This window comes from Schistocerca piceifrons, chromosome 8 (genome assembly GCF_021461385.2).
Source record: "Schistocerca piceifrons isolate TAMUIC-IGC-003096 chromosome 8, iqSchPice1.1, whole genome shotgun sequence".
NCBI lineage: Eukaryota > Metazoa > Arthropoda > Insecta > Orthoptera > Acrididae > Schistocerca > Schistocerca piceifrons.
The window spans coordinates 298,716,014-298,742,394 of NC_060145.1; positions in this window are offsets into that span (position 1 = coordinate 298,716,014).

Here is a 26,381-nt window from a genome sequence, read left to right on the forward strand (position 1 = left end):
TGTTATTTTTTGTTGGGGAGTTAGGAAGCATGCTCCAGGCAATCTGGAACCATCTTCTCTGGTGAATTTTATTCCAGTAATGTAATTTTCTTGGTTTCTCTGTCTTTCCTCTTCTAAATGCTGGATTTACTTGCAGGTACTCATAGGTTATTAAATGTGACAACCTGTCCACATCATAATGTTATACTGAGACTGGTAACCTTCTAAGTAATTGATAGTGGAGATCTGATTTCCCTATCTTGCCACCAATTTATATTACCTGTTCTAGGAAAGATATGATTCATTGTTCCTGGGGAGAATAGGAAACTCTCATTTTATAAGATAATGTAGCAGTGTAAAACATACAACAAAGGGAAGAATGACTCACAAAAACATTCAGACATTCGTGCAAATCATTTGGAAGAAGATTTTTGTGGATGAAATAGTATTATTTCAAACAAGGAAAATCCAGAGTGGAATGTAGCAATTATACTCACCAAAGAAGGGAGATGCTGAGATGCAGAAAGGCACAATGTGCATAACTGCTTCCCGCCATTCTGCAGTCATATTCGAAAGTTACTTACAGCATTCTTAATCTTGAATTTTCTCAGGTCCTGAATGAACGTTCAGATTTGGCGTTGAACTGTTCATTCACTCAGTATGATTTTTGTGCTTTAGTGTTTACCAAAAGAAACAGTTTGATAATATTTTTATTGTCTTTTAGTGTATTTAGTGAGTAATATATTGAAAGTTTACATGTACACTGAATTTCCAATTGTTATTACATGTAACTGACTTTTGTTAACATACTAAACTAACACAAGCAGTGAATTGTTCACAGCAATGCATATTTTACATTTTGCTGTGAATATCTGCAATAGTGTCTTTTTTCTTGTCACACAAGTGAAGATTTGGCTTTCCTGCAGTGTTGTTTTGAATTTCTGCTAGGTGCACCTTCAGTCTAATGTTTTGTTCATGTATATCTGAAATCACCAAGGCTCTTCGAGACCTCAGCACATTATCGTGAAGTTAGAGATTCTTATAGTGAAATAAATCTAATACTTCTCATAATATTAATTGAGTTTCAAATACTTGGGGTTCCTTTTACTTTAGAATCAATATTTTATTTGAGTACAAGTGGAAACTGGGGGCAGTTAGTGTCAGATAGTAAGTGGAGGGACACACTATAAGAGCTATAGCAAATTATTTCACTGTATGGAATGTAATGGGGAAAACTCTGGGTAGGTCACTGAGGCTCTCTTTGAAACAGCGAAATATGCAGAAGGAACAAATTCATAGGCAGTTGTGGCAGAGAGAAGCCTCGAGATGATGTAGGAGTAGGAAAAGTGCAGCAAACACTGCCCATGAGTAGAACTGTTCCGCAGAGGGAGACTGCACAATAGTATATCCCTTAAACTGTTGGATGAATGACAAAATGACAGATATAAAAAATAAGTGATTTTTGGAGAGGAAAGCAACTGAAATCATGCAACAGAGAAAAAACCGCTAGAACTGACTGAATACAAGTATGATGCCATATAGAGTACATCAACAAACTTGCCCCTTTTCGAACAGCAGTGTACTGGTACTGTGCACCTCTGGAGAAGCAATGCATTCCTAATGAGTGAAAAAAAATCACAGGTCATTTCCATCTTCAAGAAGGACAGTCAGACTGAAGTTACTTGTTTGAAACTTGCTTTACGGTTGGGTATTATGACATATGTGGAGACTGAAAATCTCCTCTGTAGGAACCAATACAGATACCAAACAACAACTGTGTGAAACGCAGCACACCCTTTTTTGTCAGTGAGACCCAGAAAGAAATAGATGCAGGCACCCAAGTAGATGCCATATTCCTTGACTTCCAGAAGGCATTCAATACTCTTCTGCCCTGCTGCCTACTGGACAAAATATAAACGGACAGACTATCAGAGCAATTCTGTGATTGGATTGAAGAGTTTCTAGCAAACAGAACACATTATGTCCTTCTCAACAGAGAGAGCTATTCAGACATAATAGTCACTTCAGGTGCACCCCAAGGGAGTGTAATAGGGCCTTTACTTTTCACAAAACTTCAGAGAAAACCTAAGTTCACTTGTATGTAAGTCAGTTGGTAGAGACTTCAATTATCCATCATTAATTTGGGAAAATAATTTTTTTAATGGTGGGCATGACATCCTGTGAAACATCACTAAATGACTTCTCTGAAAACTACTTATAAGAGATAGTTCATAACCCCCCTCATGATGTAAATATATTATATCTAATGATGAAAAATAGACCTGATCTCTTTGACTACATAAAAACTGGTATCAGTTACATGACGCGGTTGTGGAAAAAATGATTACCAAACTACAAAGGACAACTAAAACAAGCAGAAAGATATATATGTTCAGTAAACTAGTTAAAAAATCAACAGTGTCATGTCTCAATGACGAACTTGAAACTTTCAGAACAGGCTCAAGTTTAAAAGAACAGTTGACCATGCAATGGATAGATAAGTACCAAGTAGAACAGTTCATAATGGGGAGACATTTCATGGTACACAATCACTGAAAATAAACTTCTAAAGAAATGGAAACTAGTGCATGACAGGTGTAAAACAAAACATAGGAATGCAGATAGATAGATGCTGAATAAAATGTGTTTGGCTGTCAAGAGAGCAATGTGTGATGCCCTCAGTGACCACCATAGCAGAATATTGTAGTGATCTTTCACAGAATCATAAGAAATCCTGGTCCTATGTGTATACTGTTAGTGGCACCAAAGTTAGTGTCCAGTCCCTGGCATATCAGACATGAACTGAAACTAAGGGTAGCAAAGCAAAAGCTGAAATGCTTAACCATGTTTTCAAATTATTCTTTACAAAGAAAAATGCAGGAGCATTGCCTCAATTTAATCCTTATATTGCAGAAAAGGTGAGTTAAATAAGTATTAGTGTCAGTGATACTGAGAAACAGCTGAAATTGTTAAAAGTGAACAAATCTGTAGGTCCCGATGGAATCCATATGAGATTCTATCTGAATTGTGGCTCAGTTAGCCCCTCTTCTAACTCTTATCTATCATAGATCCCTTGAAAACAAAAATCATGCCCAGTAATTGAAAGAAAGCACAGGTCACCCCTCTCTACAAGAAGCATAGTAGAAGTGATACACAAAACTACCATCCAGTATCCTTGCCATTGATTTGTTGTAGAATCTTAGAACATACACTGAGGGACAAAAGTCATAGAATACGTCCTAATATCGTGTTAGACCACCTTTTGACTTGTGTTGTGCATTAGTATGATGTGGCATGGGCTCAACAAGTCATTGGAAGTCTGCTCAACAAGTAATTGGAAGTCCCCTGCTGAAATACTAAACCAACCTGCCTCCATACTCATCCAAAATTGCAGATGCAGGATTTTGTGCATCAACTGAGCTCTTGATTATGTCCCATAAATGTTCAATGGGACTCATGTCACCAGTCTGGTTGACCAAATTATTCACTCAAATTGTCCAGGATGTTCCTCAAACCAATCATGAACAATTGTGACCCTGTGACACGGTGCATTGTCATCCGTAAAAATACCATCGTTGTTTGGGAACATGAAGTCCATGAATCATTACAAATGGTCTCCAAGAATCTGAACATAGAGGACCCATTACATTCCATGTAAACACACCCCACACCATTATGCAGCCACCACCAGCTTGCACAGTGCCTTGTTGGTAACTTGGGTCCATAGTTTTGTAGGGTCTGCACCACACTCAAACCCTACCATCAGCTCTTACCAACTGAAATTGAGGCTTATCTGATTAGGCCATGGTTTTCCAGTCATATAGTGTTCAACCAATATGGGAAGGAGCCTAGGAGAGGTGCTGGAGGTGAAGTGCTGTTAGCAGAGGCACTCACTTTGGTTGTCACTGCCACAGCCCATTAAGGCCAAATTTCACTGCACTGTCCTAACAAGTACATTTCTCCTAGGCCCCATATTTATTTCTGTGGTTATTTCATGCAGTGCTGCTTGTCTGTTGGCAATGAGAACTCTATGTAGGTACCACTGCTCTCAAAAATTAAATGAAGGCCGTCAGCCACAGCATCATCCAGTGTGAGATACAATGCCTGAAATTTGATATTCTCAGTTCACTCTTGACATTGTGGATCTTGGAATACTGAATTTCCTAATGATTTCTGGAATGTAATGTCTCTTGCAGCTAGCTCCAACTACCACTCCACGTTTGAAGTCTGTTAATTCCCACTGTGTGGCCATAATCACATCAGAAACCTTTTCACATGAATCACCTGAGTACAACTGACATCTCTACCAATGCACTGCCCTTTCATACCTAGTGTATGTGGTACCACCACAATCTGTATATTTGCATATTGCCATTCCTAAACGTCTGTCACCTCACTATATTCTGAGTGTAACATAATGAGGTATCTCAAACACAGTTACCTCCTCCAGTCAGCCAGCATGGATTCTAGAAACATTGATCATGTGAAACCATATTCATATCTTTTTCACATGATAGACTAAAAGCTTTGTGTCAAGGCAGCCAGGCAGATGCACTACTTCCTCATTTCTAAAAAGCATTTGACTCAGTACCAAACCTACACTTATTGTCAAAATTATGATCTTATGGTGTGACCAGATTGAGGATTTGTTGGTGGAGAGAACACAGTGTATTATCTTAGATGGACAGTCATCATCATCAGATGCAGAAGCAATTTTGAGTGTTCCCCTGGGTAATGTGTTGGGACCCTTGCTGTTGTATATTACTGAATTTGCAGATAATATTAATAGTAACCTCAGACTTTTGCAGATGAAGCAGTTATCTATAATGAAGTACTGTCTGAAATAAGATGCATAAATATTCTGTCTGACCTTGACAAGACTTCAAAGTGGTGCAAAGATTGGCAACTTTCTTTAAATGTTCATAAGGTAAAACTGTATGCTTCAAAAACTGAAAAAGCACTGTGAACTAAGACTATAATTTCAATTGGTCACAGTTGGTATCAGCCAACTCATACGAATACCTGGGTGTAACACTTTATAGAGACATGAAATGGAATGATAGCATAGCATCAGTTGTGGGTAAAGCAGGTGGTAGACTTCGGTTTATTGCTAAAATATTGGGAAAGTGTAGTCAGTCTACAAAGGAAATTGCTTGAAAATCACTCTTGTGATCCATTCTAGAATACTGTTCAAGTGTGTAGAACCAGTATCATACAGGTCCAACAGAGGATATTGAACATATACAGAGAAGAGCAGCACAAATGGTCACAGATTTGTTTGAGACATGGAAGAGTGTCACAGTGATGCTGAAGAAACTGGACACGTAGGCTCTAGAAAATCAATGTAAACCACCCAGAGAAAGTCTGCTAACAAAGTTTCAAGAACCAGCTTTAAATGATGGCTCTCAGAACATTCTAAAAACCCCTAAGTACTGCTCACATAGAGATCATGAGGACAAGATTAGAACAATTACAGCACATGCAGAGGCATTCAATCGATCATTGTTCCCACACTCCATATGTGAATGGAACAGGAAGAAACCCTAATAATTGGTACAGTGTAACATACCCTCTGCATGTATTTCACAGTGGTTTGCAGAGTATTGATGTAGATGTAGATATCTATAAATGTTCCAGGAAACAATGTTAGAAGTTCAATGAGGCTTCTCATGTATGATGCTGTTGCACACAGAAAAGTCACAATGCTATAAAATTGTAGCAAACTGTGAGAAGACGTGCAGAGGATCAACAGTTGGTAACATATTGCTTGTATATAGACAGAAAGATCCAGTGTTGTGTGATGACATGGTTTTAGAACAAGCACTGAAAACAGTTACTTCCATAGAAATGTCTAGAAGTTTGTGTCTGGAGTGATTTAAAGTGAAATGATCACATAAAACTAATTGCAGGTAAGGCACATGCCAGATTGATGTTCACTGGAAGAATCTCTAGGAAACATAGTCCATCAACAGAAAAAGCTTACAAAACACTTGTTTGGCCAATAATTGAATGTTGTTCATCAATATGGGATCCATATGAGGTAGGGCTAATAGAGGAATCACAGAAGATCTACAGAAGAGCAGTATGTTTTACAGTTTCATTTAGTAAGCATAAAAGCACAATGGAGCTGCTTAGGCAACTCCGGTTGTAGACACTGCAAAAAAGAGGTTCTGCATCACGGTGTGGCTATCATCGAAGTTCCAAGAGTTTGTGTTCCTAGAAGAGTCAAACAATATATTGCTTCACCATGTCATCTTTATGGTGAGTAGTAATCTACCTTTTCCTTACATTGTTGATATTCCAACCTAGAGTTTCCATTGTTTGATTTCACAAAAAGACTGTGTAGATAAAATCAGAGAGATTTGAGCCCACATGGAGGTTTATCAGCAAGTATTCTCCCCGTGAATTATTCATGACTGGGGGAGGAACAGGGGAAACTGACAGTATAACACAAAATACCTGCCACATATTCTGTAAGGTGACTTGCAGAGTACAGACATAGATGTAGACAAAGGTAGACAATAACACAAATGTTAGGAAGAACAGACGACTGCTCCTAGGTGGCAGTCATAGCAGAGGTGCAGTGGTATAGGCCTTCAGTTACAGGAGAAATTAGGGAGGGGGCATCAGGTCACCAGCATTTTCCAGTCAGGTGTCAGGCTGAAACAGATTGTTGAGGGTACGGCACCTATGTGTAAGGATTATATGAAAGATGAGCTGATAATGACAGTGATGGTGGATGGGATAGAGAATGGCTTGGATAGGGGCGAGGTGCACATTACAAGTGACGATCTGAGCAAAATAGCTTCTCTGTCGAATGTGAGAGTAGTCCATCTTTTCTGGCAGTGTGATTGGCCTCATATAGGCAGTGCTGTATGAGGGCTTAATGCAGAGCTGGAAATAGCTCTGATTATTGCTGACTAGTGTTCTGGTGCCAGTGGGAACTATTTGGAGATGGGGCTACACAAGGAATGGCCTGTGCCTCAACAGATCTGGGATGGTGTGACAAATTAGTTAGGTTCCTCCTTTTTAAAAAAAAAAAAAAAAAAAAAAAAAAAAAAAAAAAAAAAAAAAAAAAAAAAAAAACAACTCTTGCTAAAGTATACCTTTCTTTGACATATTTAATAGCGACAGGTAATACTTTCCTAAAAATCACAAGCTCTTAGTTAGACTCAGTTTCACTTAAATATATTATTCCAGTACTCATTTCAAGTTTTCTGTTCCCATTTATGTAATTAGTTTTCATTAGGGTACTATTAATTAGAAGTTATAGTTCATTACAGTTAACACAATAGTCAACTATATACAAGAACCAATGAGCTAATCAGAACTCCATACAGTGACCTACACCATTTGAAAGTTAAGCATTCCAGCTTTCCTGTTATGTATTTTAAATTACCAAAAGTATTATCTTCTGCAATAATTAAATGAGGAGTACTGAAACAGTACCATCTTCCATCACAGATTTTGTCACAACCACCATTAGATTCCAGACTTTAATTGATTACTTTTGTTACCTTAATTCTTTTATACTGTCTGATATACAATATTCATTAATTACCTCACTAATTAATAATTTAATGTAATTTACTAAGTTTCACTGCATGGTGCTCATTTAAATAAATGAGAGGATTCAAACTGGTGTAAGGATAACTGTTCTATGTAGCTCTTTACTTTGTATACAGTAACATTTTCTGTAATGCAAAATTATATTGAGCCTCATAGTTCATTAAAACCAGTAGATTCCAACCCAGCCAAATTTTAAAGCATTAAGTAATTTTAAAATTAGTAATATGTTCCTATGCCAGTCTCTATAAGATCATATTAGACATGGAATTGCCAGCCCATGGTCTGAAACTGAACAAGTAACATTTATATAGATGCATACTCGTCATTGACTCACGCCACAAATATTCGCAATTTATAAGTGAAAATATGTGTTCTGACAAGCTAGAAACTCAATATAACTTTAATGTGTAATTATTTTCAAGTGATAACTGTAATCTAAATTAAGAGACGTTTTTTAATTGAACTGTGTTGTGATCAAAAGTATTATGAACTGCCATTGTCATTGGACTGAGATACTGTTACACTCGATGATTAATGTTCTGGAGTGTCTTAAATGAAACATTGAAGTATAGCAATCTTTAAGAAATGACTAAGGGACTGAGCCAATGAGAATTCTCTTTTTTAAACAAAGGTGAACTGTTAGTCTGTGTTGCAATAGAAAACTTTCCAATATAATTGTGCATGCTGGCTTGTAGATTTGTGCTACTGATTACTCATAATGTAAAAAACTGATCACCACAGCTAATAACTGAACTTTGCATGAATAAAATGTATGTTTTAAAATCATCAAAATATGGTGTCATATACACCAGTAAACAAACACTATCCATACACAGTGTAATTGAAAGTGTATTGAGAGGAGACTACAAAATTCAGGCCGGTTCCCTCACAAAGGGGAGGTTGGCATAGTTTTATTCTCCCTTAAAAGTGTCTCATCATGTTTTGTCAATGTGTACATGGATGACAGAAAGTACCCCACAAGAGTGCACAGTCAACACAGAAATTTGCTAGGAATTATCTATTCCTCATCAAAATGTGTAGTCTCTGAAACATGCAGCACTCCAGTTTGAAACAATCACAGTTTTATGAGGTGTTTGTAAAAGGTCTTGGCCTCTCTGATCATTACTGTAGATAATAAAGCTAACAACAGGCTTGATGAAACCAACAAAACTGCTGGCCAATGAACAAAAAATTTATACTTTTTTCTAGGACATTGGCAAATCAAATACAAGATGAAGAGCACAAGGAAAACAATGTTGATGCTAAGTTCTTTAAATTCTGCACATTGTTTAAATTAATTGTTCAGGAAAATTTTGCAAAAGAAACCACTTTGATACAAGCAGCTAAGGAAAACAGATGTATAGCTGTGGACATTTGATGGTCCTCCCAGATGCATAAATTTCTCAGTTCATTACAAAGGCACTACACTAATCCACAGTTCCTAGATTATTATCATAGATACAAAAAAGATGTGCAGGAGGGTTCAGGTTGCTGGGAAAAAAAACATTTAATGTTACACTAGTATACAACACAGAAAATAAAAACAAAGTTATATTGAATTTCACCAAGCTGAAAAAGGCAAACACAAGTAAAACAAAACATACATCAAAGATGATGAAATGGAGAAAACAAGAATAATAAAAAATTCTCAATAACTGGAAAATTATGTAGATTACTCTTTCTCTGGTATTGTGCAGAAGTTGCAACAAAATTTCCCAAAAACACATGAAACTCAAGCAGTGAATTATGCAGCAATCACAATGATGATGTTTCCCAGAAGAGAGCTTAAAGTCAAGAGGATAACAGAAATTAAAGACGGGAAAAATCAGCTGGCATAAATGGGGCTCCAGTTTCTATTTTCAAGGCATGCATTGACAGCATACAAATCCCATTAACAGACATAATAAATAGTTCATATCTTTATAAGCACACAGTAGTTGTGACCTTACTAAATACAGGTAATGCAGAGAGTATAAAAAACTGTAGGCCTTGTTTCATAATGGTCAGAATTCTCAAAAATAATTGAATCAATCATGAAAGACTAATGAGTTACAATAATAAATACAACCCTTTTAGCAAAATACAGTTTGGTTTTCAAAGTGGGAGAAGTACAATATTGGCCATTACAGATTTCACAGAAATGGTACTTGAAGCTCTCTGCAAGGATGGCTGTGTTAAAGGCACATTCTCTGACCTGCCCAACGTTTTCGAAAGTGGTGACCATAAAATACTACTACATGAGCTAGAAGCACTAAGAAACACCAAATGAATAGTTCCAGTCTTACCTATAAAAGGAGGTGCAAAAAGCAAAGATAGTTCACATGCATGCTGATAACAAAATTTTATTAAAACATTTGTCAGACAAGAAACACATTAACATACATGTGCCTCAGAGTAGTGTGTTAGGCCCAGTTCTGTTCTTAATATAGATGAATAATTTTCCAGATAGTATAAGACATCAAAAAGAGTTCTCTATGCTGATGACAGTCCTATCAGAGTGACTGATAAAATACCTGATCTCATATTAGAGAAAGCAAATGAAATCCTCAACAATGGTTACAACAGAGTAGTATGTAATAAATTAACATTGACCATAAATATAACAAAGTGGATTCACTTCAGCATAAAGGGAAGAAACAACTGTGTCACCTTAAGCATAGATGATATACCTGTAGGTTGTGTAACAAAGACAAAGTTTTTAAGGATAATTGTTGATTGTCAATTAATGTGGAATGAACACACTGGTGGCAAAGATACTGTAATCAGCACATTATGTTCTTAGGGTTTGATCCTCATCAGCTTGTAACAGACAATATCATATTGTGACACTATTCTTGCATACATTCATTTCTTAGCTATGGGATTATTTTCTGAGGATCAAAAGCACAAAGCATGGACACAATTTTCTAAATGCAGAAATGGGCTGTAAGAATAATAACTAGCTGGGATCATTGTATTGTATTTGTATTTGTATTTGTATTTGTATTTCTTTATTGGTCCTGTAAATTGTGTTTAGGTACATATTTTGCACAAACGATGTAGGACAAGTCAGGTTGGTACAGTATATACATCATCATACACATTGTTATTTTGAAAGGACAAATAATTAAAAATTATTCAATACATGTTGAATATTGATGACAAATTTAATATAATAAAATAAAATGATAGACTTATTAAGAATATTTGAGCAATTACACTACACTTTTCTGGTACTCTAAAAACTCGGAAACAGAATAGAAACAGTGGTCAAGCAAGTACTCTTTCAGTTTCCCTTTAAACTTTTGTAAATTTTGCATATGTTTCGAATAGGATGTCATGTGAGTGTACAGCATTATGCCAGTATGATACACTCTTCTCTTACAAATGTTTGTACTTACTGTATTGACATGCAAGTAATGTTTCTGCCTAGTATCATGAGGGTGGTAATCACAGTTATACTTGAAGATATTTCCACCTTTTAAAATACTTCATTTTGTGAAATTTAATATTTCATACATATATAAGCAAGGAAGAGGCAGTATACTGAGATTTTTAAATATTGGTGTACAGGAGTCTCTGTACTTAGCATTTTTCTGTAGCCCAAATGTTTTGTTTGTACCAGCGGAGTTCCCCCAAAAGATAATGCCGTACATCAGCAGTGACTGAATACAGCCATGGTACATTGTGATCACAGATCTTAGGTTTTGCTGTATATGTATACCTAAAAATTTTGTGTTGCTCACAGATGAGACAGTTTTTTCCATCAATTTTAAAAATTGGTCTTGCATGATGTAGTTTCTGTGAATTGTGGAAATTGACTGTCACTGTTTTTTCATTATTTATTATTAGCTTGTTTGCTCTGAACCATTGTGTCAAATTTTGTATTATACCTGTAGCTGTTTTTGCAGGCTTTCCTCATCACATGATTTGATTAGGATATTTGTGTCATATGTAAAAAATACTGTTGTCCCTTTAGTTATCTTTCTGACAAATCATTAACATAAAGAATGAAAAGAATTGGCACAAGGACTAACCTTTGAGGAACTCCATATGTAATGTTTTGTGCATTACTGTAAAAATTACAAATTTTTTATGTTTTTATGTCTTTGTATTTTATTTGAGTGATCTGTTGACGGTCATGAAGGTAGGAATGTATCCACTTGTTTGGCAGGCCTCGTATTCCATAATTACCTAGCTTCTGCAACAGAGTATTATGATCAATTACATCGAAGGCTTTACTAAGGTCAAGAAATATGCCAGACACATGTTGCTTATTATCTACTGCAGTTAGAATTTCATTTAAGAAGGTATAAGTAGCTGACTGTGTTGATCTGCCAGTTCTGAATCCGTGTTGTGCATCAGTTATTATGTTTCCTTTATTTAGAAAGGCTGTCGGCCTTCTAAGAAATAGTTTTTCAAGAATTTTACCAAAGCCTGACAATACTGATACAGGTCTATAGTTTGCAGCTTCATGTTTGTCCCCTTCTTGTACAGTGGTGTCACTTTTGCCATTTTCAGATTTTTCGGGAATATACCACTCACGAATGATGAATTGAAAATATCCATTAGTGGTTCTATGATAGATGTTACACTTGCTTTGATGATAATATCTGGTATTTCATCAGTACCTGCTGAATACTTATTGGGTAACCTTTTTATAATGACAGATAATTCCTCAGGTGTTGTTGGAGACATGAATAGGGTTCTTGTAAGAATTTTTGTATCTGACTGGAGTGTATTGCTGTCTGGTTGTGAGTTGTAATGTTTGGTAATCAGGTGGTGTGCAACATTAGAAAAGTAGTTGTTAAATTTATTAGCCACTACTGTGGGGTTGATTATTTTATTGTTGTTTTCATGAAGTTCTATATTTTTGTGGGCTAATGATGTAGTACCTGTTTCTCTTTTTATGATAGTCCAGGTTGTTTTAGTCTTATTCCTGGATTTTTTTATCTGTTTGTCATTTTCCATTTTCTTTGCTTTCGTTATAACTTGTCTAAGTATTTGTTTATATTGCTTAAAGTAGTTGATAAATACAGGATTTGTGGTTTGCTTTGAGTATTCATATAAGTTCCTTTTATTCTGGCATGATATTTTTATTCCTCTTGTGATCCATTTATTTGGTTTGTGCACAGAATTCATAAGTGACGTTTGTTTAGGAAAGGCTATTTCAAAAAAATGTTTGTATGTGGCCATAAATTTATCAAACTTGTCATCTGTGCTGTGTGAACTGTAAACATCAGTCCAGATTTCTCTTCTCAAGAGAGAACAAAAGTAATGTATGTTTTCATTATTAAACTTCCTCACAATAGTTCTAGTTTTCTGGTCTTTCATGTTTCCTGGAATAGTGATTGTTAGTATTTGGGCATTGTGATCACTAAAACCAGTGTTTGCAGTCTGTGTGTTGCAGATATATTTATCTGTGTTTACAAACACCTGATCTATGGTTGTTGCAGAAGTAGTGGTTATACGAGTTGGGTTGGTTATAGTTGGTTTTAGGTTAAAGGACTTCAGTAAGTCTTGAACTACATGAAAAACTGCTCATAGTGAGTACCTCTACCAACCAGTTTTGCATATAATGGAAAAATTTACTAAGTATAGTAGTTCATTAATAGATCTATACACGATCAAGAAATATGAGTCTCTTTGGACTTAGGTATACCAAAGAAAAACAAACAAAAGACTAAAAACAGAATTTTTCTATTAGGGAATAAAAATGTATAATAAATTCCCATGGAGATTAAAATGATTACTAATCTACAGTCTGGTATGTTAAAAACGCAGCTAACACATACATAATAATTAATGCATAGGACACAGTTAAAATACTTAGAAGACTCAGAGCATCAGTTAATAATGAAAGAGGACAACTACAAAACCTTCCATATTACAATAAATAATAATAAAGTAATGTTTATTATGAGAAAATCATGTGTGAATTTCTATAGTGCATGCTAGTAATGCCTTGTCATTCTCCAAAGTTCATCATCTCACTCGTCATGGGAGGATGCTGACTCAGTGATGGGCTATAGAGACAACATAAAGATGTGCATGTGGCACAGTTGCTTGTTTAAGGGCCTAGAGTCAGTTTTTCTAATGGAATGGAGGAAGTGTAAGGGGCATAGCAGCATGCTGATGCTCCAGAAGTTACATGAAACTGTCCATAGGGTGTGCAGTGATAAGTTATGTATTATGAGTTATCTGATGTAAACTGTGTATGATCAAAAGAGCACTGTACAATATGAACCAACCAAATGAGGTGACACAGTTGTGTAAACTTTGATTATATAATCAAGAGGTGGCCCTCTAGGCCAGTGCAGCAAACAATTAGACACATTGTAGATAATGCCAACATTCTTTGGATGTTTAAAGCAAGGAGTCTCTGAACCTAGAATACTGAATGTCACCAATTCCTATGGGAAAAGGTGATAGACAAATGCCTCATAGGGGAAATTTCCTTCAAACCAGGGGTCAACATGCAAACAGCCAAATACAGCTGCTACTCTGTTGAAACAGGAGGTGGCACTGCAATCTATATCAAGATGTCGCTGTGGCACCACCTAGTCAAGCTGCTAGAGCCAGAACACAGAATGGAATTTTCTCTTCATCAACACCACTGGGCATCACCTCATCCATACTATACATCAAAACCTCACTGTAAACCTGGTGCCATTAACCCAACCTTCTTCCCCAGTAAAGACTTGCTGCACATGCTTGACATTGCCTTCTGATGGGCATCAGGCAATTCATGTCCATCTCATAGCAAAACATCCTGTCATCTGACTATGCCCCTGTTATCTTCAACATGGTCATAATAGGTGCAGTGCTGCCAGACAACCATCTGAGATGCACAAACTTGGATGGTGAGTGCTACCAAATGTAAGTACTCAAGCTGCTTGAAGACAGACATAGTCTTGAAGAAGTGGAGGTTTATGCAGCCCTGGACTTTCTCATCTGCAAAATACTCTGAGCAGCAGACACAGCCAGTCTGAGTTGGTCACAACAACTGTGAGAATTCTTAAGTGCCAACTACAACCCTACATATGAGAGGCAACCACTGAGAAGAACTGGCTGTTTCATGAATGGCAACTGAACTGCCAACCAGACATGAAACACTGCATTACCCACATGAGGTGAGAGATTAAGATGGCCACCAAGGAGCACAGGAACTAGGACTGGGCAGACCTAGTATCTACACTTAACATGATGACAGCAGCATCTGAGAATCACCAAAAATTTCCTTCATTGCCAGCAACAAGGCCAACATGCTGACTGATGCATTTGTGACCAACTTCATGCTGGTGACTGACATTGTGGATGAGATTCACATCTGCCAGGTCAAAGAGCACCTGCCCACCTTCCTGCCAGCCAGGGCAAAATAAGACATCATTCTACTGATCAGTGAGGAAGAAGTCATAGGCAACTCCTTTCTACAAACTTCAAGAAGGCTGGTGGCAGCAATGAAGTCAACAACTACCCACTGACAAAACTTCCACTGTGGGTCCATTGGTCATTACCTGATATCTTCAACCAGATACTTCATTAGGGGGCCTATCCCTCTGCATAGAAACCTTTGGAAGTCATGGCAATTCCAAAAACTGACAAGAACTCATGTCAGTAAGCCAGCAACTGGCACATCAGCTTGTCCCATCCCTCTCAAAGGTGTTTGAGAGGCTGTATGCAAAAAGGCTGATGCAACTCATCACTCAAGAGAGTGTCAAACCAGAAAAAACTTTGTATTTCAGAGTGGTCACTCCACCTCTCACCATCTGCTGTGTCTGGAAACAAGAAAGTACCTTGGGCCAGTGCTTCTTGATGTATCCAGTGCCTTTCACTACCTGTGGCACGATGGCCACACATGCAAACTTTTTATGCTAAGAGATATTGATGTCAAACAGGGTCCTTGTTTGACCTACCTTGCTAGGAGGACCTTCAATGTGAGGGCAGATTATGTATTACCCACAGAGAGGCAGGTACATGCAGGTGTGACACAGGGGTTGGTGCTCAACCACCACCCCCTATAGAGGAAAGCCGGCGCGCCCGCTCAGTGATGTCACGCACGTAGTCTGGTGCCGGTGCCCGCAGTCCGTTTGGCCACAGCAATAGACTGTTAAGGGAACCGCATGAGGAAAATTCGTAAAGAAATCTGATATACCTCTCTCATGAATTACAAGATTTCCTTTCTTAAATGACCCAGTTCTATTGTCTGTAACTTACAGGGTTATTACAAATGATTGAAGCGATTTCACAGCTCTACAATAACTTTATTATTTGAGATATTTTCACAATGCTTTGCACACACATACAAAAACTCAAAAAGTTGTTTTAGGCATTCACAAATGTTCGATATGTGCCCCTTTAGTGATTCAGCAGACATCAAGCCGATAATCAAGTTCATCCCACACTCGGCGCAGTATGTCCCCATCAATGAGTTCGAGAGCATCGTTGATGCGAGCTCGTAGTTCTGCACGTTTCTTGGTAGAGGAGGTTTAAACACTGAATCTTTCACATAAACCCACAGAAAGAAATCGCATGGGGTTAAGTCAGGAGAGTGTGGAGGCCATGATATGAATTGCTGATCATGATCTCCACCACGACCGATCCATCGGTTTTCCAATCTCCTGTTTAAGAAATGCCGAACATCATGATGGAAGTGCGGTGGAGCACCATCCTGTTGAAAGACGAAGTCGGCACTATCGGTCTCCAGTTGTGGCATGAACCAATTTTCCAGCATGTCCAGATACACGTGTCCTGTAATGTTTTTTTTGCAGAAGAAAAAGGGGCCGTAAACTTTAAACCGTGAGATTGCACAAAACACGTTAACTTTTGGTGAATTGCGAATTTGCTGCACGAATGCGTGAGGATTCTCTACTGCCCAGATTCGCACATTGTGTCTGTTCACTTCACCATTAAGAAAAAATGTTGCTTTATCACTGAAAACAAGTTTCGCACTGAACGCATCCTCTTCCATGAGCTGTTGCAACTGTGCCGAAAATTCAAAGCGTTTGACTTTGTCATCGGGTGTCAGGGCTTGTAGCAATTGTAAACGGTAAGGCTTCTGCTTTAGCCTTTTCCGTCAGCTGTGGTACATTTAGCTCCCTGCTTGCTTTATTCGTCGACTTCCGCGGGCTACGCGTGAAACTTGCCCGCACGCGTTCAACCGTTTCTTCGCTCACTGCAGGCCGATCGGTTGATTTCCCTTTACAGAGGCATCCAGAAGCTTTAAACTGCACATACCATCGCCGAATGGCGTTATCTTTGTTGAACTTCATCCTGAAGTGTCGTTGCACTGTTATGACTGACTGATGTGAGTGCATTTCAAGCACGACATACGCTTTCTAGGCTCCTGTCGCCATTTTGTCTCACTGCGCTCTCGAGCGCTCTGGCAGCAGAAACCTGAAGTTCAGCCGAACAAAACCTTATGAGTTTTTCTACGTATCTGTAGTGTGTCGTGACCATATGTCAATGAATGGAGCTACAGTGAATTTATGAAATCGCTTCAATCATTTGTAATAGCCCTGTATTTCTGCATACCTTTTTGCCCCGATGTAAAAAGTGGCTGTAATAACTTTTACTATCTGAGGCATCAAAACCCTTAAATGAATAGACCCATTTCATTGTAGTTTATTTTAAAGTTGCTTTAATGGGGTTTGTCACGACTTATTTGATGGCAGTCTGGTTAGCTGTTCAAAGATCGTCAGCTACAGAAAGTGCAAGTGTTTGCCACCAGTGTGCTCTTTTCCAATACCATGTAGTATAAATTGTAAATCTTGAAAAGGCCAATCTAAACGTCTGCAACGGTATACATTTATCTTTTATGGCTGACCACCATTCACCATTCTTCTGTTTTGCAGTTCCTGTGTAAGAAGATTTTTAATGACAAAAATTTTGATTGAAAGCCACCCGCGAAAGATTCTCGCATGCTCTCAAGGACTTTCTACTAGGGTTTTTGTTTTTTAAGTTAAATATTGCATCACTTTCATGCAGGTCTAATAATGTGGATGGCACTTTGCAAAGTAGCACACTGGCAGCTAACATTTTATGGACACTGTTATTGCCGCTGTTTATTCCTTATGTAGCAAAATCCATTTTAAAAACTGATTGGATGATATACCTGTGAATTAAAATAAGAAACACGAAAGTTGGGCAAATAGTGTTCGAATTATAACACCCCCTATAGAGAGGCACTGGTAATAAGCAATTGTATGAGTCGTTTTAAAAACTAACACTGCCCTGAAAGACATGCTCTACATATGTTTTAGTCCACCATTTCAGCAACCTTGTATTCATGCTTTTTTTTTAAATTTAAAGAAATTTCTCCTGTTAATAGTTTTTAAGTGAAATGCAGTTCTAATGAATGATATGATATCTCTTCTCAGTTTGTGCACCTTTCCCTAAGAAACTTTCTTTCCATTAAGAAAATCTAACTGACCTAAGATGAGTATGTAATGGTATTGCCATAAAGTTTTGGTATGCCAATACAAATTTCAATGAATTCTCTTTTCTCAGTAAGTTAACTAAATTACCATTATGTATTGAAACTACATGAGGTCTCAAAATACAGATTACCAGGTTAGAATTTTGCTGCTCTAAACTGAATACCTTTGGAGAAAGAATGTTTCTATACTAAGAAATATATACTTTGAAACAAACTGTTTGCATGCATTGCACATAAATAAATTTCAGCTATGAAGTAAACTTTCATTTCATCTGTTGAGAAGTTTTATGACGTGATGTGACCTGTAATGAAATAATTGTGAAAAATGAACTTACCTTCATTTGGCATCACATTTGGGCTGCACTCACCAGTGGCTTAGATACTTCATGCTTCCATAAGTTGGGGAAAATGGGTGGGGGTGGTGGTTTCAGCTCTATTTAGTTGCAGTACTTTAACAGATCATCATTCCAAAATATATATACTGGTAATTGTTTAGAAGTGGAACACAAGTTTCATCTACTGACCGTGCTGATATGAATGAATGCAAATGAAGTAAAAAAATTCTGTGTATGAATGAATTTATTTATTTCTTTTGTTCATCTTCCATACACTCTTGTCGATAATCACTAACACATGGAATGAGAAAAATTTTAGATTATAGTGGTTCACAATAGAAAATTACAGATGTACAGCATGAATACTATGTAGGGACAAAATAATTAAGACTTATGGACACCAAGGCCAAACATTAACAATAAGCACATTCTTGAGACTTAAGTTTCATAATTTTAGGAATAATAATGATAAATTTTGAACAACATTAATTATTAAATTGCTATTTTATAATATCCAGAGTAGTAATGGAAGGTCTTTAAGTAAGTGGGACACTAAAAGAATGCAAATAAAACACTGCACCATAAAGTTTTGTGTAGGAAGAATGCATATGAAAGCACTGTAGTAGAAAAATGGTGATGCATATAGACATTATATTAGGTCACCCCGTAAATTGCAAGTAATTACGATCTGTAAGTGTATGTTATGTGGCAAAAATGTGTCAAGTGGTGTTGGAATATGATATGGTTACATTAATTAGATTAGGTGAGTGAAAAGCAATTGTGACAGGCTTAAGCTTTTTGAATATTCTTTTATAAACAAATATATTCAAAAAGCCAACAGAAGGGCGTACCTGAGAGTCCACCTCAGAAATTTTCCTCCTCAGCAAAGATGAGCTAACAAGAAGGCACTTTATGGCACAGAGCAAGCATCTATTTAAAGAGCTCAGTAATTAGTCAACCTGAGGATTAGTGGCACTCAATAGTGCTTGTAACAGAAGTGAGAGCTGTTCCACAATTACATTACTATTAGATGAGGAGACCTGCCAATCATTATACACAAAGAAGGCCATGAAAGTACTGCAAAGCCCTCCCCTACCAGCTTCTCCGTTTGTAATGGTAGTAAAATATACACAAACATGATCTACATAAGAAAATGTTGAGAGAACAACAGTTATAACAGCTGCAGAGAACTCAGAAAAAGAGAGGTAATTGTCACAGCATGCACATCTGCACTCATAACAGTGACAGTTGTAGAAGACAGAGGAACACCACAAACACTACGTGAAATCGAAGTTTGTCTACCTAAATAATGCATAAATACTATAGTAGCTTTTTCAACAGTAACAATTAATGAATCATTACAAATTGGCAGATTTCTCACATGTATCACAAGCTAAAGTAATAACTTCAGTATACAAAGAAAAGTGTTGCAGAGAATGTAGAGAACTATAGAGCAATTTTGCTCTTGTCTTCCATTTATCACCAAAACAAACTAACGTTGTTTGCAAAAAAAAGTGGAGTCTGCTATAGCACAGTTTGTGTAAGTTTTTCTCAAAATAATAAAGGAAGGTGATCAAAATGGCATTGTCCTGTCTTTGTCAAAGGCATGTGCCATGTTGAGCCACATAACTTTATTACACAAATTAGAAATACTATGAATAAGGCGTGCAGCAAAGAAGTGGTTTAAGTCATACTCGGAAAAGCAAGTGAATTGATTTTTAGGTTTCACATACTATAAAAAGATTACTACTGGTCCTCTCTGCCTGCCACACCCCCTCCTCTCCCTCCTGTATGTATCATTCACCACCCAACTTCAACTGAGGAAGAATTAGTGTAAGATTCTTTATATTAAAGGTTAATTTCTTTGATAAAAATTTCAAGTTAGGCTATTAGTGTTGATAGCTGTTAGCAGCTGTATATTAAAATATTTATATAAACTCTCAGCCATAAGTTGCAATTTGGTAAGTTTGACTAGTTTCAGATTAACCTAATTAGTTCAGCTTAAGAGGTATTTGTTGATGTGGCAATATTACTGATGACAGGTTTTGTATTAATGATTTAAAAAGAATCTAAGATAAAGATTTCAAAATTATGTTGTAAGAGTTTGCAGTTTTCGCTGAGTGTTTTTGGAATTTTGTTTCCATTAACCTTTTTACAGTAGTTGCTTAAAAATGTATTGACAGCAACCCAAACAACACTTTTCATTATTGCCTGGGATGAATGTCCATTGCAATATACCCCATTAAACAATAAAAAGTCATTTTCATGAAGAGTAACAAGTGCTACTGCACAGGCAATAGCACGTTGATTCGTAAAGGCAGGAAAATCTCTTTCATGTTCTTTGAGAAGTTTGCTGATGACAATATAAGCGTAGACAATCATATTTAAAATAGTGTCTGATGGGTATTTTAGTCCTCCATGATCAAGTCTCTGTATCAAACTAAAATGTTCATTTATTGGCAACTCCTTTTCAATCACAATTTCATTAAGGCAACTCTCACATTTCAGCTTCTTAATCACTGCATGAGCACAGTAGCCTGCAATGAAAGTTAAAGACATTGCAATATCTTTCACTGAAAGAACATCGTCTACAGTTACACTGACTTCTATGTCTAACGTGTCTGTTTCTTCAACTTCAGAAAACATAAAATTTTTTATGGCCCCTACTGTGATATTGCCATAGGAAGGAGAACATAAAACTAAAGGCATTACACTTTGAATTCGAAGCTTCTTTTCAGCTTCATAGACTTGTGTCACTGAAACATTGTATTGGGAACCTGCAAGCTGTCTATATTTTCCAAAATGCCGCACAAGCACATCTGTTTGTAGCTTGGCTGTCAGTAAATAGCTCATACCTAGCTCTTCAGTACAGTGTCGAGCAATCTCTACAGCGGCATATGTAGTGTAAGATTCTTTATATTAAAGATTAATTTCTTTGATAAAAATTTCAAGTTAGGCTATTAGTGTTGATAGCTGTTAGCAGCTGTATATTAAAATATTTATATAAACTCTCAGCCATAAGTTGCAATTTGGTAAGTTTGACTAGTTTCAGATTAACCTAATTAGTTCAGCTTAAGAGGTATTTGTTGATGTGGCAATATTACTGATGACAGGTTTTGTATTAATGATTTAAAAAGAATCTAAGATAAAGATTTCAAAATTATGTTGTAAGAGTTTGCAGTTTTCGCTGAGTGTTTTTGGAAATTTTTTTTCCATTAACCTTTTTACAGTAGTTGCTTAAAAATATATTGACAGCAACCCAAACAACACTTTTCATTATTGCCTGGGATGAATGTCCATTGCAATATACCCCATCAAACAACAAAAAGTCATTTTCGTGAAGAGTAACAAGTGCTACTGCATAGGCAATAGCACGTTGATTCGTAAAGGCAGGAAAATCTCTTTCATGTTCTTTGAGAAGTTTGCTGATGACAATATAAGCGTAGACAATCATATTTAAAATAGCGTCTGATGGGTATTTTAGTCCTCCATGATCAAGTCTCTGTATCAAACTAAAATGTTCATTTATTGGCAACTCCTTTTCAATCACAATTTCATTAAGGCAACTCTCACATTTCAGCTTCTTAATCACTGCATGAGCACAGTAGCCTGCAATGAAAGTTAAAGACATTGCAATATCTTTCACTGAAAGAACATCGTCTACAGTTACACTGACTTCTATGTCTAACGTGTCTGTTTCTTCAACTTCAGAAAACATAAAATTTTTTATGGCCCCTACTGTGATATTGCCATAGGAAGGAGAACATAAAACTAAAGGCATTACACTTTGAACTCGAAGCTTCTTTTCAGCTTCATAGACTTGTGTCACTGAAACATTGTATTGGGAACCTGCAAGCTGTCTATACTTTCCAAAATGCCGCTCAAGCACATCTGTTTGTAGCTTGGCTGTCAGTAAATAGCTCATACCTAGCTCTTCAGTACAGTATCGAGCAATCTCTACAGCGGCACATGTTGTATGCTGAATAGAAAAAAATGTTTCTTTTGTGAGAAACCCATTTGACAAACCCTTTGCTTTCCACACATCAAGCCAGTCTAGAAATTCTAGCAAAAACTGCATAGAAACACTCTCAGTTGTCAACAGATCCATATAAGGATTCTGTTTGTGTTTCCCTTTAAACACTGATTTCACATTCATGACATCAAACCATTTTGTTATTATTCAAATGTTTTCCACTGTTGATGGTGCATGTCTCTGATTTCACATTCATGACATCAAACCATTTTGTTATTATGCAAATGTATTCCACTGTTGATGGTGCATGTCTCAAATCAAATTTATCACTAGCTACCTCAAGGCCCTCTGACACATGTCAATTGAATATCTGCAGCACTAGTTTCATGCTCTGTTTTTCTAACGATGTAGGGCAAAGTGATTTGAGAGACAATGTGTGACAATATTTTACTAAAGAACTGGAAATGTCATAAATCTGTTTCAGTGTTTTAAAAGAAGCTACAGAAAACTTATTTTCTTCCACTTCTTTTCTAACTGGAAACTGTGGATAAAACATATCTTTACCATCATTTTTTTGGCTCAGCCACACATTTCTTATGCATTTAACAATGTGTATGGCATCAATTAAAAAGAAAAGTGGGCGATTAGGATCAGATGGATGTTTAAAAACTATATTAACAGCTCTATCCAGAGAAAACATGGACATGGTTTTGCAATTGATTTTGTTGTTGTCAGTTACCACACAAAAAACCCTATAGCCTATTAGTTCAAGGCCATTTATTATGGCCAGTAGCACATTGTATAATGCATTAGATGAAATGGCTTTCACCGGTAAAATGTGAACATCATCCCTGTACAAAGACTTGACACTCTGCAACATAAATACAAACGCTGAATTTGCAGCACATTCCGAGTTATATGACATGCCCAAAACACTACCCCCTTTATATTCCAAATAAGAATTTAGATGAATTTCATCTACACTCAAAACAACATTGACATCATTGCTGTTCAAGTATTGAAATTTCTGTCTTGCATAGGACAGGAAATTACTTCCCCCAAGCCTTTCGTGAGATGGATTCACATTAAATTTGCTGCAGATCCTACGCAAAGTGCTTGGATGTGGCATTTTCATTAATGAGCTGCTACGTAAAAAAATTGTAAGCATGAGATGAAATTGAAAATAGCAAACAACACAGTATCATAAATGTAGAACTGAAACTATGATTAAATTTCTTGACATTTATGAGACTAACTTTTTCATATATAAAGTCTACCATCTCCTTTTCACTCTCCTGTAAATTGTCTTTCAGCACTCCTAGACTGTCTGTCACTATCTCTACAATACTATCTATAGAAGTTTCTGAGTGCCCACAATCTGTGTCTGAAAACTCCTGCAGTACACTGACAATTTCATGGATATTGGTTACAATTACAGGAAAAGATCTTTTTCCTAATGTCTTAATTTGTACATCTTTCTTAAACAATGAAACATTTAAATTACTATCTATAACGACAGAATGTGTGATTAATGGTGCTGGATTTCTTATTATCTTTAAAAAACAAACAAAATCACTGTGTTTTTCGATCACACTCCACTCGTTGGGCAAATCCACTTCCTTCGTATGCAACATCAACTCTTCTAAAGAACTGAAGCTGAAAGTGTTTTCATAGTCCTTCTGTGATGCTAAACTATATTGTAAAGCTGCAGCTAACTGCTCATTTTCAAGCCTTTGCTTTTTCTCTCTGGCCCTTCACATCTACTTTCTTCCTTTGAAAGGTAGGAAGGACAGTTTGGGAGTAGTGATGGAACTGCATCTGGTCTCAAACGTGGTTTGAGAAGGGGGGCTCTTAATAACTGACCAGTCCTTTCATCCACAATTTGTGTTTCCCAAATAACATCATCCTTGTGGAAGTGAACATGACATACCTGTAATTAAAAATGAATAAAAAATGAAAAATGTGCTTACAACTGAATGTGATGACAATATCAATAGTGTGAAAACAATTTATGAATATAAAGTTAGTTTCTAGTTCTAAAATACAAATAGACTCCCAACTAAAATGCAGAAGAATACTCAAGTGATAAATGTGGCCATGGCACAGTAACTCTATACAACAGTAACACTACAGTATCAAAACACATGCAGTTACATGTCATGGCAACAAGCTCTTAAAGAGATGGTGAAATGAAGAAAGTACTTGCCCCATCAATAATTACAAACATTGACTAATGTTTGTAGCATAATTCAATAACAGTGATAATTTTTTTTTTTTTATAATTTAGCCTTGAAGCTCATATATACACTATAGGGGTGGGATTTTTGCTTAATGTCTTGCTCTATTGCCCCCCTCTCCCCCCCCCCCCCCCCCCCCCCACACACACACACACACCTCGGACACAAGAAAGCGTGATGACACCAAATTCACACAGGTGTAATCGATAGAAGCAACTGTGAAACAGTAACAGAATAATACAAAGTAATTGTCACACTGTGTAACCTTTAGAACTATGAAATACTTAAAGGTAGTGCTTTTTATCAGATAGACACTGTTTTGCTTTTGTATTGCAGCTACTATTTCCTAATCAATTTATCAGTTCATAACTTACATAAAAACTGACAATATGATGAACTAATACATTGCCACTTATGTGCTACCTATTAGGCTAAACATGAGCACACAATTGCTTTGAAGTACTTTAGCTGTGTATCTATAAGACAGCTGTGTAGGCCACTGGCATGTATCTGAAATTCCAGACCCAGAAAGTAAGAATTTGTAAAATCCACAAGTATTTTTTATTTTTTAGATGTTTTCACAGTTTCTCCCTTTGCATTTTGTGATGGCCTGTTAATCCATTCATGTACTCATTCATTTTTCCTGTCTATGGTTCACTGTAAAGTCTAAAGCCTACTATATTCCCTAATAGTAACATTCCTTGCATTGACTTCAAATTCCCACCAATAATTTATTAAAAACAAGCGACTGAGACACTGTTTTTACTTCATATTCAATTTCCAGGTTCACCACATTACTTGTTTTTGAACAGGCAACTTCCTAAAGACTTTTACAGCGAAAAGAAACACTAAATACAGAAGCAGAATACATCAAAAGTAGTCTGTATCTTAAGTGCATGTACTTAATTATAAACTGACTTTTATTCCTAACAGCAGGCAGCATAAACAGTAAGTATGAAAATATACTGAGATATTTAACTACGTAAGTATGACTGTGCTTAGGCTATACTGGTTGAACTTGCAGAATACAGAATTCATATAACCTATACCAGCTAAACTGTAGAATTGCCAGGGCAAGAAAATGAAACATTATTTTCTTCAGCACTTATGCAGTTTAGAACTGATATATTAGTTAAAATGTCGCTGACCTTCCTTACTGCATAAGTGCCTATTCTTTGTTAGCACACTTAACCTCTTTTAAGAAATAAACAAAACAAATACTGACTCTTGAACTTGAAGAAGGAGTGAAGTTATCTCTGCGAATTCTTGACAACCATTTCTTCCTCGTTGCTTCATCCTCTGGAAATTTAAACACGGTTACTTTTGGTCCACCGTTGTAATTTCCTCTACAATTCTACACACAACAACAATATGGCATTTTGCAGGCAACGAAATTTTCACAGGCAAGAAAAACAGATCACCAGTTTAGTGCACAGAAACTAAACAACCAAATCACATACACTAATGCAGAAATGCCATTCACTATAATAGTAAACTGACGCAAAACTTGCCAAACGACTATTCACAAGCACTGTTCCGTGAAACTGTTGAAGAAGGGACTATGTGTGTAGCCATCTTGTGATGTCACGCACTACGTAGACAGGCTTTCTTTTACAGAGGTGCTGGCTCAACTGGTTGCTATACTCCCTGTACACTGTCAACACACTATGGGTGGTGCATGTTGAGTTGATTGGCTCTTTCCACTGATGACACAGAACTCTTCATCTGCAGCATGAGTGTCCAGTCAACAACATGCCACCTCCAACTCAAGTGTAACTTCCTGGGCTGTGGTCGATGAAGTGGCACCTCAGGTTCAATGCAACTAATAGCCAGCCAGTAGTCTCCACCTACTGGATGCTGTCACCAGATCT